At 42.4% G+C, this 12510-nt stretch overlaps 1 protein-coding gene across 9 annotated transcripts in view; it reads right to left on the bottom strand.

The window, feature by feature from the left end:
• Window positions 1-12510, bottom strand: part of LOC110861496 (LIM domain transcription factor LMO4) — an 81998-nt gene that overhangs the window by 23728 nt on the left and 45760 nt on the right. The window contains exons 1-2 of one of the 9 annotated variants that reach the window (XM_035844736.1): window positions 9686-9820; window positions 4202-4319 (exon numbers count right to left, since the gene is read on the bottom strand). The exons of 5 other annotated variants lie outside the window; for them this stretch is intronic. The gene's annotated coding sequence lies outside the window, so the exon portion shown is untranslated. Of the gene's footprint in view, window positions 1-4201; window positions 4320-4419; window positions 4981-5097; window positions 5182-6453; window positions 6722-9685; window positions 9821-12510 lie in introns of those variants that run through there. 3 more of the 9 variants (XM_035844735.1, XM_035844737.1, XM_035844738.1) reach the window with 3 other exon arrangements.

Raw genomic sequence — 12510 nt, 5'->3', positions numbered from 1 at the left:
GCCGAGAGAGAGGAGCGAGATGGATGGGATAAGGAGATGCACAATTGGCGAGGAGATCGACCCAGCGAGTGGGTGATTGAGAGAAATATTTATTTATTTATTATGTGAAATCTAAAATATTTCACGCTACCTCGGCCTAAGCATAGCATGAATAAGGAGAGAATGTAAAGGTAACGGCATGATGATCAGAGCGGAATTGTTGGAATCGGTTATGCTGGACGCAGGTCTGATGTCGCAATACACGTATAGCCAAAGAGTCCCTATATTTGTCCACAATTTCCTTCCAAGAAGAAGTTGGGTCGTTAGTTTACTCTGATTTTGCTTCCCTTCTTCTTGAAGGTGATGATTGAAATCAGAATCAAAATCAAGTCGAGATTGTCCCAAATCAACCCGGCTGCCACCACAGCCCTATAAATCTCCCTCTCTCTCTCTCTCATCCGGAATGAATAGCAGGCCAAATTTTCAATAATGTAGGATTTGAATTCCGTACGCTTCATCCCATCGAGATCTCCGAAGGAACAGCACCCACCACCAAGTTCATCATCGTGATCATCTCATCTTCTCAATGGCAGGAGCAGAAGGATAGCCAGCCAGTAACAAGTACACACATTTTGAGCATTATCGCACCAGACTCGGTTCGTTTTTGAGTCCCGTGATTGCCTACAACATCCCTCTCTCGAGAAGGCTGAGATTCTTTGAATGAAGGCAAATGAAGTCTGAAACGGGGAGAAATTGCGTTCCTCTCCTCTCTCAAATGTAGCCAGAGTTCGACAATGTCCCACTTTTTCTCCCAATTCTGCTCCATAATCATAATCACGTCTAATTCATGGAAAGGTTTGTATAGTAATGCTGATTGCTGAATTGCTCCCTTCTTCCCAGCCTAACTAACCAACCAACACCTTTCTCCAACAACAAACGACACTGCTTCCCCAGCTCCCAAAATACTTAATCGACTGCTTCGTCATCGTCAAACCCTTTTCTTCAGAGTTGTAAACCTGACTAGGACGACTCCACTACTGCCCCTCCGAAATGGTGGACACGACATCATAATCATCATCACAAACGACGAGATCACTGCCTACTATTGGACTCGTCTACTCGTTAATTCTCACCTAGTAATGAGTCCATCTGGTAATGAGCTTAATTGAATTCATTAAACCAAATAGTTAAATAAGAAAAACATTGCAATAAAATCAAGAGGAACAAAAGCCGTGCCGTCGAGTGTCACCTGAGGTCGTCCGTCGGTGCATGTGTCTCATGATAATTTGCATCCATCTCGCTTGCCAGGAGACAAACAAGAGTTTAGTTCGCTTTGCAGAAGGTAATGGTGCATGTGTGTGTACATCTGTTCGCCTACCTTAACTTGGAGGAGGAGGAGGAGGAAAAACCAGTTTGGTCGTCAGAGATGCCAATGAACCATTCCGTATGCACATCCTTCCTTATCTTCTACCCCGCAATTAAACAGCTTTCCCATAAATCGTGAATCGAAAGCTATTCAATTAAGATTTCTAGCTCTTTAAATATTTGAATAAATTCCAATTAATTAATTAGATACAAAATCCAAGAGACAACGACAAGGTGAGAGAGAACGATTACGAGACTGACTGCACACTTGACAAAAGTGTCACGTTTACACCGGTAATTGAATCCTACGTATGTACATCCTTGCATATAGCTTAAAACTCATACAGTGAGTGTATGTAGCGGTACTAAATATGTACAATTGTTGTAGCTTCCCGTGAAGGATTCCAATTAAAATAACAATGCATCACAATTATTATTCTGAATAAAATTATTATTATTTATTTGTTTATTTACTCCACAATTTATTCTAATTGAAGAAATGAAATGTTGCGTGCCCAAAAAAACACAATCTTGTTAATTTTTTGTAACCCCATTGTCATCATCCATTTATTTATCTCCTCTCCTCTTTAATTGCTCCAACTTTTTAATTTGCATTTAGCATTTCTTAATTGGACAGAGACAACACAATGCAGCAGCTCCTTCGCTGGTGGCAAAAGCAGGATGCGTACACACACCCTCGTATCCTATGGTACTTATTTAAATATGTTCAATTGTTAGCAAGAATTAATTGACAAAAGTGCATGCATGAAATTTTTGGACGTAAAAAGAAGACGAGTACGACGCTGAAATCCAGGTTCACTCGTCAGCAAACGCTTTTGTCATTTATTTTGCTCGTATTCCTATGAATTTTAGTCAACTCGAGTGGTTGTTACACACATGAAATGCGAAGGAGTGATTAAAACGGGGAAGGAAAATAAAATAAATGGGACCATTATATTGTTGCTCTTATTTTGTATATGGAATTGGTCTAAAAACAGGGCGGACCATGCTGACTTTTTACATAGTACATTTTATTACATGGCTGGTTGGTTGTTGGGTTGTTAAAAAATGGGTGAAAACAAAGCCTCATAATTTTATACCTCTTACGACCAGTGCAACGTAGTTGGCTTAAATAGCATGGCTCCAGTCCAGTCTGGCAAACAGCGTGTGAGCCTTGAAATTGTTAAGTGCATTTTAAATGTTTTATGATAATTATTATATCGCTCCATCCGCATTACGAGAGAGAGAGAGAAGGAACCGAGCCGTCTCTAACTAACTCTCGGGTACCCTGATTATTGCTCGTTTAATAGCTGCAGCTTCCTCCTCCTCCTCGCAAAACTGGCCCTTGCCTTAATTGTAATTACACATAATGCAGTTCTGCTCACTGCCCATCCTTGAAGAAACTCGCGTACAAAGCCACAACCCAACTCTTTGCGCATCGCATCATCGCCCTATGCATAATGTATGGGAACGGAATAAACGCCAAAGAACGAGAAGCCTATGCGAACAGAAATAGTAGATTGTGACACAATTTATACAACTTTTCCTATGACTCGGTTATGATTATTATTTTAAAACGTTAGAACCAAAACAGGAAGACGACGAGGGAACGATGAAGCTCGAATGCCTGATTAAATTTTGATGGTATGCTCCTACACACGAATTATGCATATGCGCACATAATCCGCTGACTATCTCCAAATTCTTAATTTTTTTGATACTAGAGCAGATACGACATTAACTTTTGGCCCAGAAAGCAGAATAAACATTTCAGGCAGGGAACAGAGAGCTAAAACACACACGGAGCGCAATTGATGCTAAACTACTTGGGTGCTTGTGGTATTTTGCATTGTGTTTCTCTTACTTTGTGGATGGAGTGCATGTGCTGGGGTCTGGCTGGTAGAAATACCAGGTTGGCCGAGCAGACAAAGGGAGAAACAAGGAAAGGGCGTAACTTTCCCTGATTACGTATCATTACTTTACTGCCTTGTTTTCTAGGTTGAGAAGAAATTTGGCTAAAATTATTACAACAGAAACTCCCCATGCATATCCAAATAGTCAAATTATGCACAGAGCAGATTTCTGCCCCCGATTTCACTCTCTCTTTTCAAAACCTATCGTTACCATTTCAGACTGAAATCGATCCATGCCCACGATTCTATTTTAGTTGGATTTCTCCTCTTCTCCTATTTACAAACTGTATGTATTATGCACTACCAACCACACAAATCTGTCCCCAAATCCCTTTACGAAAAGAAAGAAAAAGATTAGATATCCTCTTTGTCTGTGAAATGAATCATACAACTCGGTCCTAAAAATTGTGATGTTTCAATGAGGCGTAAAATTTCAGTGTAAAAGTTTAAATATTTATGAGGACGGGAGGACGTTATCATGACGAGATTACGACGACGTAATTAGAGCTTCTTGCACAGAGGATTTTGTTATTCTTAGCCAACTCAGGCATTCATATTCCTCAAGGTGGTGGCAGCTGCTGTGGGCTTTTGGGTGTCTAAGATAACAACGATTTCGAGATGCTGACAATGTTTCCAAGATGACGGGGAGAGCATAGCACCACCACCACCATCAGGACCCAGGCAAATTGGAGGAGATCAAATTTCTCTAAACATTCTCACACTCGGTGGACCAGAAAAAATATAGGGACCAAAAGTCACAGCAGTAAAAGAATTAACTAATAAGCCATACATGCAGCGTATATGTTTACACACATGCATGCCTACAAATTACAAGCACACAAGGCAACCAAGTCCTTCCGGCAGCAGTTGGAGCAGTTGGGAGTGATTAGTCATTTGGATTTGGTGAGAGACACAGAATACGTAATTCAAATGATCTGACTGACCCTGTTTCACGCCACAAATTTGTTTACTGCGTAAAGTCTCTACAGATCAGCTATGACCAGGCCAAGACATTCAGAGAGGAAGAAAATCAGAGGTCTGGTCGTCCCAACTTTTGCTTACCTGAAAATAGACAATAGAAATTATAAGAAAATGTAATCCTGTAATTAATGCCAACTAATACAATATAATAATTAAATGCAATTAAGAAAGACATCGTAACTCGTTTCACATATTCCATATTCTATAATTCACGGAAATAAATGCAGAGGTGATTTGCGAATTGAGCGTAAGTATAGTTGTCCCGTGTGTCAATAGCTCCCTGCGATGGCTGAAATATTCAATGGCAATAAGGATTTACTCATTGTGCTCAGAGTTTATGTATGTCTATGTCGCAGTAGAAGAGAAATGACACCCTGCACAAACTATACACAATGCATAATTCAGTCAGTGGGGCTTTGGTGGATAGATTTGGAATCGTTTTCGTTTTCCTCGATCGTTTGACATTTCAACGGTTCATTTGAAAACTCGCACTTTGTGTATGCGACGAGGAGGGTAACAATTATGACAAAGAGAGACCAACAACAACCAAATGGATGAAAAGGCCTGACCTTTTTTTCCCAAAATTTCAACAAAAACAACAAAACGTAAAACGTATGTATGGCACAGGAGGTCAAACATCATGGACTGAGAGGAACCTCGACGAAAAATAAATAAAATAAAAAATTCCAGAAAAAAGTTTAGGCACGAACAAGTAGTAAACGTGTGACGGACTTGTTGTGCCCAACTTTATTTTTGTTTTTTGTCCCAAGGAAGATTCCCAGAAGCCAGGAAATCGTCTCTTGAATGGCCTATTAAGCTATTAAACATTCAACGAAATGTGAAGTAATATGGTGCTCACCGTCCACACAGGGCTCGATAGCACCAGAGTATTCGTTAGTTATGCAACCAGCCAGTGGCGAAATGTACAAGTCGTTTTTAATTACTACTTGCGCAACGAGCGACTGGAGTAATTGCAACCCTGCAAAAATTGAGATGGATGGATTTGTTCAGAACACACAGCATTCCATCCGTCATTATCTCGCTCCATTTCGCAAAATACCGGAAACGGAAGGGATAAATAAAGAAATTTGGCTGTAACCTTGTCAAGACCGGAGCATAGAATGTGTAACGTGTGGACGTGCATGGATGAGGAGACAAAGGGCGATATTATTATTATTATGACCGACACAAGGAGACCTCATTGTACTCGAGGAGGAGCAGAGGTTGTGGAAAATCTCAAACCTCGACTCGATTGGAAAGTGCTGAACTTTTATGTTTGGCTGCTAAATAACTGCGATGTCTGCAGTATGATTATTATTGTGCTTTGCCTTCATCTTGTGACACGACTAATTAGGATGACGAATCTCGTCTTGCCTCCTCTTTTAGTGCTCCACTCGCCTCTTTCACTCAAGTGCCGGTGACACTGCCAAACGTAAATCCGTATCCTTCACTCTTTGACTCTAATGAACTAATCAACTAATGAGACTGCCAGAGAGCAGCAGGACAGCAATACTATCTTCAAATTCAAATCCTCTCCACAAATAGTGCAGTAACGAGAACCAGATTCACAACAGTGGAACATCAAAACTCACGAAAATGGAATCAATACAAAAAATATGGAACGTCTCGTACTCGAATTGAGCACAAGAAGCGCATGGAGGGAGGCTCGTTCATTACCATAAATTCGGACCAATTATGCCACTAGAAATTTGCAAAAATATACAAGGCTGGCTCTGAAGAAGCGCACTTCTCTCATCACCACCAATTAAGTGACAACCAGAGAGGAAAATGCAACCATCTCCTAATTATTAACCCAATCCAGTCTAGTTCACCATTACCTCGGCCCTCTCCACGCTGAAAAGACACTTGGAAGAAACCCCTCCTCATTAAAGCGCATCTTCTTACCATTACGCCATTATGATTATTACTATTATTAAGCACGGGGCTTTTCGAACAAATCCGATGGTAAAAAGAGATCCATCCATATATACATATGGATGGATATATCCCTTCGTTAGTAACTCTCTCCCAACTTGGTGGTGGTGGTGATGATGATGCTCTGACTAATTTAATTTATTTTAATGAATCTCTCCAGCCAGCGACAAGCCCCCTCCACCACGAACTAATACCACTGAATACCATGAAGCACGACCACTTGGAACAAGTAAGGCAGCATCTGCTGTCCCCATGTCATCGTCACAAGATAAGGACATACCACGAAGCTGGTGGTGGTGGGCAATCCTCAGTCACTCACTCACTCGCACTCCTTTGAGACAATGAATGAGACACTTTGTCCTTAATTATAAATATAATTAAGCGCAATCCCGATTGTTATCCATGCCTTCTTGCTTCCTTCTCTCAATCACACTCTCTCCCTCCCTTGCCTGCCTGCCGTACGTATCTGGTAGGGTCGTAATTAGTGGAGTTGCTACACCAATCTCTGCATGGGAAGTACTAATGGTGTCGGTGGTTGTGATGATTGTTCGAGATAAGCGACGTGGTCTGTGATGTTATGCATGTGCATGCCAACCCCGTCGTCGTCGTCATCGTCGTGGTAATAAGACTTGGTCATTATCAATCATCATCTATGCGAAGGACTCTCTATCACTCACTCCTCAGTCAGAGGAGGAGAGCAGATAGATTGCAATTTATTTCATGCAAAGCCTGAGAATCCAATTAGATTGATAAGCAAACTGGACTGGTGTGCGAGGATGTGAGAATGTTGACTCTCCTCATCATCAAACGAAAAGATTTACAAAATCCTTATCAAATTAACATAATTTGAGAAGACGCCATAGAACCACGTTGCACAATCTCCTGTTTACAAGCGAATTAAGCGAATGTAAATGTGACCCGTTTCACAAAACGAGTCCGGATTTTTGTAAGTTGTCCAACAACTCGGTGGAATGTGGACATTTTTTTTCTTTCAACTTCGTCGCGCGTTGCCTCACCCTCCTCTCCACCACCACCATCACCACCACCACTGCTGCTACTGCTGCTATGTAAGTTATATAATATAAGAGTGGAGAAGGAAGAGGAGACTAATAATTTATCCAATTAGAGATAATTAATGTGGATCTCATGAAAACTAACAACGCTACAATAACAATATTCATACGTGGTGAGAGAGCTGCCAGGCCGAGCCAAAAGCCTTCTGTCTTCTGTCTCGCTTTGTTCTTCTAATTGGAGAGTAAATACCGACTTAACTACGTCAAGTTAAATTAACGTGTCGAATAAACCCAATTAAATTAAAAGAGTGTCGCAGTTAAGAAACCTCTTTGATCTTGAATATTTTTAGGAAAAAATGGTGAGACGTGCGTCTTGTGAAGCGAGAGGGCAGAGCAAGGAAGGCCGGGAGAGCTGGGAGGAAATAATAGTAATATTGGGAAGGAGTCCTTTGATAATTGCAGGGGTAGTGGATGGCAGTGCTCATCGTGGTGGTACGCACTCGAGACGGTACAAATTGCGAGTGTGGTGCGAGAGTGAAAGCAGGATTTCATTCTTGGAGGAGAGAAAGTAAGTATAAAGCGATGTCGTCGCCCTTGTTCCGAGTCAGTCAGAGTCTGGAACGTGCCTTGTTGTGGTGGTGTCAGCTAAGACGACGAGATTCTCATGTCGTTCCTCGGCATGATTATTACGGATTGTGTGATTCCCGGATTGAATTATACCACCACCACCACCACCACGACGAGAGAGATGAGATGAAAGTGGTGGTGGTGGCTGCTGCTTTCTCTCATCCACTGCTTGCACCACAGAATTTTATTCAATCCTCAACCAGCCATGGCCTCGCTCTGCCTTTCTTCCTCTGGTCTGGGCAATATCCCATTCTTTATTATATTTCATTTCATTATGTAATAACAGCATAACGGGAAACGTCGTTCGTGGTCTGGTCGGGTGGCAGCTTTCTCTTCCAAGAAATGTAATAATATGTTGAATTGATGTGCAAGTGCTGTTTGCCTCCACTCGCTCCCGTTCCTCTCTCCACTCTGCAATACTAATGCAATTGCTGGATGACATTCTTCAATCGGGGAAAGTAATAAGCTCAAATGTGTCCTTTTCTCTCTGTGAGAGAAGAAGAGGAAAAAAAGAGAAACAAGGCAAAATTGTGGAATCCATTTCATTTAATATCTCGCAGGCTCTTATTGTGCCACAATAATAAATGGTATTCCTCTTACGAAACCAAAACACCAGCGCAGTGCTAATTGGGCCAACACGTTCTGGAGAAAGTGGATTCGACAGAACGAACCACTAAATTTCCGACATTTACAACAAACCCAACCAAGCAACGAGCCAACAACAACAGGACGCAAACAAAATATCCATCACCATCCCACCCAAGAACCTACCGAGTCGAGGCTTTCTCCGCCGTCACAGCGCAATAAGATCTCTCTCTCTCTCCCTGTAGTGTAGACGGAGAGTAAAGTATTTGATGTGATGATGTGAACGTGCCTGGAGTGAAGATTGATTGGTTTGTCTGAATTTTTGGTGGGTGGATGGATGGATGGAGACGGACGGTTGGCTGGTTGGGGTCCACTGGATTTTATTTTATTCCATTGTTTGAGTGGTCTTGATGGAAATTAGGGTAGGCCGACAGAGAGCCGGCTCCTACGAGGAGAGAGAGAGAGAGGAGAAGATAAAGCTGTTGAGTGTGAACAATTGGTCCCGCTGCCTGCCTTTCTCTGATGATAATGATTATGATCAAGAATTTCAGAATTTCTCCTTTCTTGATTGTGGTCTGGAGAGTACGTGTGGGCACATGTGAGCTCCACCAGCTCAGTGCCCCTGGACGAAGAAAGGAGAGAGAGGTGAATTGGATTGGATATGGTGGCCGACTAACTAGGAGGTTAGGGTAGCCGAGGTGGTGTGGGAGATAATAATATCTGCAGATGTGAATGATGGAGGGTACACAGAGAGGAAAGGAAAGAGGCTGCTGCTGCAAACGAGGGTAATTGCGAGGTAAAGCGACCAAAGCGAGCCTAACGAACCTGAATCAAATCATTTACCAAACTAAAACCTTATCCAACTTGGTCCAACTACGGTACGACCAAGCCACACACGTATCGGGAGCCTACCCAGCACCACAGCCTCCCTCCTCATATACTGCGCCCATTTAATCCCGTGTGTGTGCTCTGCTCCCACCAACTCTCACTCTTGGCACTTTCTCCTCCAACTCCCGGTGTCAGTCTCTCCATCCCTCAAGCACAAAAGATCAACAACACACTGACAGCATGTGGACCACACGGCTAACAACGCTGACCACGATATGTCGCCGGGTCATAGGTGTCCATATACCTTCCATGCGTACACTCGTGGTCCTGTCAAGATTTATTAGTTCGTCCTTTACAACAGGTCTCCAGCACCCTCCTCTCCTTCACCTGGCTGCCCATTAGCTCTGCCCAGCTAGCCAACAAGTATTAAATAATGATGCAGTCTGAGGGAGGACTTACCACCACGTGTCCAATTCCAATTCTACGTCAACGAGCTCCTTAATCAAGCTTCATTTACCATGAGCACAGCCCAAGTGTGTGCCAAGTGCATTGTAGCACGACATACTCCCATTCTCCCAGCACCAGCACCAGCAGCAGCAGCAGCAGCAGTATAACAAGCAGAAGAAACCACTTGAAATATGAGTGTCAAATTTATTGCTCAACTTTAATAACTTTGTGTTAGAGTGTAACAATAATTGTAATTGAGGAGAAGGACGGACGGGGAGCGAGGCTGGAGTGGGATGGAGAAATAAATATGGCCTGAGAAACGAATCCAATTAAGTTTGGAGAAGGAGTGAGGAGGAAGAAAGTTGGAAAATTACACTTGTCTCTCTCTCTCCCCGAAGAGAGGACGTGGGGAGAAGAGAATAATTGAAAGGGGATCGGATAAAGGAATGCATTCCAATTATTTCACAAATTAACAAAATAAATTGGTAAAAAATGAGAGTGTTCAACTAACTGCTCTCTCTCTCTCTCGCTACTCTATCCATCCAAATGTGTGGCTTCTTTTAGAGATTTAAGGCCGACAAGGGAAGAGGGGATGGATGGATGGATAGATTTTCTCAACTTCTTGTACTAATGGTGGTGATGGGCCTGGTCTGGTGGTGGTGGTGGTAATCAAGGGAAATTAAATTGGTGGAAAAAATCTGAAATCGGGATCCAATTAAGCTCTCTTTCTCCGGTCATCACGGCCCCAATCCTACAGCAGCACTGGTGGATAGTAGATTTAGATAGAATATCTCCCGGCCCAAAAATAAAATCCTTATTATTAACACCACACCACCACCAAGTAACATGATACCACTAATGCCGATATATAGCACGACTCCTATCACTCCTGCGGGTTATGGGAAAGTGTAGCACATGGAAAAGTGGGGCTGCACTACATCATCCACTTGGTCTGTGCAAGACGACTCATCTGGTCTTGCAATACTACGCCATCCGACAAACTAGCTTGCAGCTCCAGCCAACTTAATTGGATCGGATCGAGTGCATCTCGATTGGCAAACCAAGAGGTCTTCTTCTTCCTCATCGTCGTCGTCGCAGCGAATATCGCAGCCACCCAATAACTAACTAACCAACTAAATGTATATATCTCAAAACCCGACATAATTTACTCACGCTGAGCGAACCACGAAACCTAACCACACGGAGGGAAATAAACTGCCCATTAGGAGTTTCAGACAGGAGGAAGAAGAACACCAGGCTGAAAATCAGAATACAATCCTCGTAAAAAATTGGCATAAGGAATGGTGATGCATGCCACCCATTCCTCCCTCCCCGCCATCATCTCGGAAGAGAGCTAATCAGTTAATTAATGAGGTAATGAGCAAGAAGTGAACAACACAATGCAATCCACTCCACCGCAAACAAAGAAAGCTTCACAATTACTTTTCCCAATAAGAGAGAACATGAACCAATCAGTGGTCTGGTGGAGAGGAAAAGGTGATGAATTCCACGAGGGGAGCACAAAAAATCCAATAATAGGAACCAAAACCAATTTGGATGAAGAATCTAATTAGTGCTCACTCACTCACTCACGTACAACATAAGCTACGTACATACGTCCTCGTCTCTCACTTCACCAAGCAATCAACAAGATACAGGTGCAGCGAGACGCTTACTCACCCGAGTCTCGGTTGGTGGACTGGACTTGACAGTCAAGAACGATGCCATATCACAACTACAATTATTCTTATGCCTTCAGTATACAAAAGAAATTGGCACAAGTTAGATTTGTCTGATAGCAGAAAAACAAGCACACAACTTGGCACCCAGAAGCTTAGTTAGCCAATAAAGATCCCTGATTTGAACCAAGATCAGCAGGTGAGACCAACCGAACCAAGGTTTCAAAAAACATTTACTCCAGTTTCTCCATTATTATAACAAAAAACCGCAACACTATTTATCTAGATACTTGAATCATACGGAGATCCTTCCTTTCTACTTATTGGCAAAAAGCAAATCTACGTCAGCCGAAAAGTAAAATCATCATCGAGATGAGAAATACTAATAATAAAAAAAGTACCATCACGAGTCTCGTGTCCACCGTTTGGCTTCAATCTCATTACTATTGCTCTAAACTTTCTCATCGACCAGTCTGCCCGAAATGAAATGAAAGTCTCAACAGAAAGGACTCATTATTTTTGTACGGCATCTTATAATTTAGGTGATGACATGTGCATCACATATCCATCCAGATCTTAATCAATTACTTTCCAACCAGCATTTCACGTCGTAAAGAATAAACAAAAAAGTAAGGATTTTATTCATAAAAAACTCGGTCTGGCAATTTGACGAACTTGAAGAGCATTTTGATTTAAGAAAAGAAAGCTGTGAACAAGAAAATGAGCTGCTCATTAGGGTTCGATTAATTTGATTGGAGCAACATCAAAGAAAAATATCGGATATCCAATCCAATCAGTTGCGATCGATGCTATCACCTAACAAGCCATCCTGGGTCGTCAAGTGTTCTACGGAGAACTGGACCCACGCACTATCTCAGCCCAACAACAAAGTTTGCTACACCAAGTCAAATAATAATCTACAGCCAGAGAGAGAGAGAGAGAGAGTAACAAGCCGGCTCCATCAGCTCACAAATTGGAATTGACAACACAATCACATTACTAAGTAAGTAAGGAAAGTTGGAATTAAGGGGCAGTGTCTCAGTCGTCGCCGTCCATCCATATCACACTCGGTTATCGGTCCAACGCCCTGTTTGCTCACTCACACCAAAAAAAGCCAGCCAAGAAAAACTGCTCTGTAGGGACGACGAGGACAAAAGG

This window comes from Folsomia candida, unplaced genomic scaffold, assembly GCF_002217175.1.
Source record: "Folsomia candida strain VU population unplaced genomic scaffold, ASM221717v1 Fcan01_Sc042, whole genome shotgun sequence".
Classification (NCBI taxonomy): domain Eukaryota; kingdom Metazoa; phylum Arthropoda; class Collembola; order Entomobryomorpha; family Isotomidae; genus Folsomia; species Folsomia candida.
Note: the sequence above shows the minus strand (reverse complement) of the source record. Positions and strands in the feature narration are given on the sequence as shown.